At 36.4% G+C, this 4,856-nt stretch overlaps 1 pseudogene; it reads left to right on the top strand.

Moving 5' to 3' along the window:
* Positions 1-4,486: 4,486 nt before the first annotated feature.
* Positions 4,487-4,599, top strand: LOC139865466 (small nucleolar RNA R71; annotated as a pseudogene).
* Positions 4,600-4,856: the final 257 nt, after the last annotated feature.

Here is a 4,856-nt window from a genome sequence, read left to right as displayed (position 1 = left end):
AGCCGTTTAGACTTTTCCGACTCATTTTGGGTCTCCGTTTATCCTACATTCGATGTATCAACTCAAAGACGTGTTTTGCGAAACGAGAACTTGTTATCTCCTTTGATGAACTCACTATCGACGATAACCCTCACTTCCTAGGAGGACCGGTTGAAACCATAAATCGTGAAGCCAAACCTTAAAACATCGTATGATCCCGACCGTCAAAATTCGTTGAAATACCCTAGAACGTACTTCTCCCTCACTCGTAGAATTGGCAACGCAAGATCTCGAGGAAGATTCAACAACTACTACTTCCAACTAAATTTCGGGACGAAATTTCTTTTGAGGTGTGGATAATGTAACATCCCGCGTTTTTCCGTTAAATTTAATTTTAACATCGTCTTTTTTTTTAAAACATAATCTTTCGTATTTAAATTAATAGTTTCCGTGAGTAACGTTCATTATATTCCCGCTATTTAATTTTGACATCACCCGTTTACTCGAGCGTTTTAAAAATATTCGTTTGGTTAATTCCCGCACCCGACTACAAACATGAGGGACTTAAGTTGACAAGTGGGCAAAGTGGTGACTAGGTCAACTAGTCAACCACTTCACCTCCTCCATCCATTTCCATCCATCTCCCTCATCTCTCTTTCTCTCTAGCAAGAACACACACACACAACACCCAATTCAATCATTCATCATCTAAATTCGATTTAGGAGGCTTACAACAAAACAAATTACATATTTGGAATCCTCTCTTCATCCTCTACAATTTGATACCAACTTCATCTCGTTTGGGTAACATTTCTAAAACTCTAGATTTCTCTAAATTCGTGTTTTTGATTTGAAATGGTGTTAGTTAGTGTCTATGGCTCAAGTCTAACATGAATATATGTTTGGTTTGCTCGATTTGTTGTTTTTGGAGTAACTAGCATGAACTTGAAATGGGTTTGCTTAATCCTTGATTTTGGATGAGTTAATGTTGTTAGATTGTTAAAGTGCATGTTTTAATTGTGTTACTAGTATCACTAGCTTCGTTTTGATGTGTAGGTTGATTAAGAAAACTTCAAAAACATGAATATTGATTTTGTGATGTTTGACTAGGGTTTGATAGTTCTTGACATGAACTTTTGATGCTTGAATGCCATGGAATGTTAATTGTTAGTGATTAGTTGTAATGTATGCTTAATTACCTTCGAAACGGCATATCGTATGTGTAAATTGGATTCCCGAAACTTAAAATGCAATTGATGAACTTGAAACTTTGAAAATGGACTTTTAAACGATCACTTGACGAGAAATCGGTTATGGAAAATGTTGTTTTTGTTTGATGAAACATGTTTAGTTGTGTTCCTTGTCAAAAGAGCTTTCCAACGGTATAAGATACGCTTCCTAATTGTTTACGGTTTGAGTTTTGCGTTTGTTTGAAATTTTACCAAGCCTTGAACAAGTGAAACAGGCCAGGGACCAGGCCACAGCCATTGTCGCGCCGCGGAGCAATTTGTCGCGCCGTGGCCCAAAGGGTGATTTTAGAACATGTTTTTCAAGCTTTCTGACCTTCAACATAGGCATTTGTCGCGCCGCGGAGCAATTTGTCGCGCCGTGACAATTGCCTGTTTCATCCGAACTTCAGCAAACTTGTTTTGGCCATAACTTTTTGACCGTAACTCCGTTTTCGATGAATCAAATATCGTTGGAAACGTAATAAGATTTCCTTTCTAATGGTAAGGTTTTGAAATGTCAACTCAAACTTTATTACAATCGTTCTAACATGCTTTTATACTTGATTCTTGCATGAAACTTGACAACGTGATTCACATGCTATACTATTCGAGTCGTAACGAGCCATAGGACTAATTGAACACATTTCACCCGACCTTGTGTCGTAACCGGTTAATTGATATAACTTACTTGTTTAGGTCAAGGCTAAGCAACTTTCATGCACACGTTTACTTGTTGAAGTACTTTTATACTCGTGCACTCGAGGTGAGATCATAGTCCCACTTTTACTCTTTTTGAACTTATATTGGGATGAGAAAACATAAACGATTCTTTTGAACTAAGTGAACACAAGAACGGGAAAACAAACATTCTACATACGAGTTTAGAACAAAATCCTCAATTCGATTATCATTAATTACACTTGCCGGGTGTAAGCGAGAACTTATGTTATATGGCCATATGGGTTGACAACCCTCATCCTTGACGGTTCGCTACCGTCTACGGATGAAATATAATTTCGAGAATCAGTGTTTGTTCTAGCACTAAGTGATGGGGTATACAATGGAAGGAATGTTAAGCTTTGATAATTGGGTGCTCGTGAAACAAACTTTTGGAATGTATTACTATTATTTCATTGATGCAAATCTTGTGGTTCACTTGTACTTACTTACTTAAACCTATGATTTCACCAACGTTTTCGTTGACAGATTTCTATGTTTTTCTCAGGTCTTGCACGATATGTGAAACATGCTTCCGCTTACTATTTGATACTTGCATCCGATGTCGAGTATACATGCATTTCATGGAGCGTCTTTTGACTTTACTTTAAACCGTGTCGCCTAGATTTCAATCGTACTTATAACGTTGTAACTTAACTTTTGGTTGAACAATTCTTGTAAACTTTGAAACAATCTTTATTTTGAAATGAAGGCGACATATTTTGGTCAAACGTTATCTTAAAGACTTATAATCAGGTAATGGGACCCACGTAGCCGACGCCGTCACTTGACGATTTGTCGGGGTCGTTACAATGGTTATGGAGTTTAAGGCTCTTGAGAGTGTGTGTGTTTTTAGCTAAAGATTTGAAGTAAAAGTGAATCAAAAATGGAGTACTTCTTACTCCTTAAAAACGTGATCAAGGGGGGACATGGACAAATTTCAAGCTTGTAATCTTATGTATTTAGTCAAGCAATCATACAAAGTAATTACCTTATACATAAGGCATTGAACAAGGGCTGGTTGGTGGTGATTTGATGTGTATATACCAATAGTAAATACGTATAGGAGCTAGGTATGATACGAGTACATATACTCTAGATATACATATAGAAATTTTGTGAAAAATGGAATGAGGATTCAAATATAGCTATCTTTTGTGAATACACTTATATTGTTTTATGTATTTAAGTCCTTAAAAAGTGATTAAATACATTATATATACGATATATGTATAAACATTATAGGTCATAAGTATTTATATAAAAAAAAAACGTTACGTATGGTTATTGTTTTGAAAACTTAAGTTTGTAGTTTCAAAATATACTTATAACTTATTGTTATTAATACAAAATGAGATATTAAAACATCCATAAATCATGTTAAATATGTATATATACATATATATACACAAACGTATAATTATCATATATTATATAGTTCGTGATATCATCGGTCAAACTAGACGGTCAAACGTTGTGTAAAACTCTTTTTGAAAACATAAGTTTCAACAATTTGGATTGCTTATCATGTTGGTAAGGTTTAATTTATGTAAATATTAATCGTATAAGTATAGAATGATCGAAAAAGTGCGGGTCATTACATACTTGCATCGCGTTGAGCTACCTCTTTCTCACCAACCTTGTTGTCATACTTCTTTCCACTATGCAAGGTGCCTACCATGTTTACACTATGTCCTTTTTCCGAGTCCTTATGATTTGGATTTAACACCGTATAACTCGGTATGGTACCCGGCTCCCGATTTCCCTTACTCTCCGCTACATTACCAATTTCTTTAGCCAATGCACCAATTAACTTGTTTTGCACTTCCACTATTTTATGCATTTCGGAGATAAACGCGTCCATCTTGGCATCCGAGCTCGATGGTTGATTGGGTGGAGAACTATTTTGATTTTGATTTTGGCTTTGATTTTGGTAATTGTTTTGGTTTTGGTTTCGGTTGTTGGGATAAGGGTTTTGGTAATTTCTTTGGTAGTTCCCTTGATTTTGAAAGTTGTTTTGAGGTCTTGGTTGGGTTCCTTGATTGTTAGTATTTAAAGCGTTGTTGTTGCTCCAACTAAAGTTTGGATGATTTCTCCATCCTGGATTATACGTGTTGGAGTGTGGATCAAATCTCCTTCCCTGAACCTCATTAACCTATTCTTCCATTATCTGTTGATTTACCGGTAGAATCCCATTCCTACACCCGTATGCGAAATGAGAAGGATCTCCACATATCTCACAAACTTCCTGAACCTGCGAAACATTACAAGCAAGACCCTGGTTTGGGTTGTTAAATATAAGCATTTTCAAATCATCTAGTTCTTGTTCTAAGTTCCTCGATGAACCACCCGAGTTGGAAACATGATTCACTCAGGAAGTACTAGGTTGTTTCCGATTGACTGAAGCTTGGGTTTTTGAACCCTTGCTTAATTGCTCAAAGAAGGTCCATTCGTCATCACTAGATCTAGTTAAAAATGCCCCACCACTAGCCTCCAAAAGGAATTTCCTATTTTAGGAATCCAAACTATCATAGAAAATTTTAACCAATTCCCACTTTGGTATCTTATGGTGTGGGCATGCTCTAAGTAACTCCTTCAAACGCTCGTACGCTTCATGAAATAATTCACCCGGTAATTGTTAAAAGATTTTATTTGCGTATGCATGTCTAAAGTTTTACTTATGGGATAAAACTCCTCTAAAAACCGTTTTTTCATCACCGCCCAAGTATTAATACTCCGGGCGGGTAAAGAGAGAAACCATCGTTTTGCCTTATCTTTAAGTGAATAAGGAAATAATCGCACACGTACCTCATCATCAGTGAAACCGTTTACCTGATTAGTAGCACATATCTCATTAAACTCAGTGATGTGTTCATATGGTTCCTCGTTAGCCATACCTCGGTAGGTTGGCAAGATCAAAATGAGTTGAGG

This window comes from Rutidosis leptorrhynchoides, chromosome 8 (genome assembly GCF_046630445.1).
Source record: "Rutidosis leptorrhynchoides isolate AG116_Rl617_1_P2 chromosome 8, CSIRO_AGI_Rlap_v1, whole genome shotgun sequence".
Classification (NCBI taxonomy): Eukaryota; Viridiplantae; Streptophyta; class Magnoliopsida; order Asterales; family Asteraceae; genus Rutidosis; species Rutidosis leptorrhynchoides.
The sequence above is the reverse complement of the archived record's forward strand: the minus strand, read 5'-3'. Positions and strand labels throughout refer to the sequence as shown.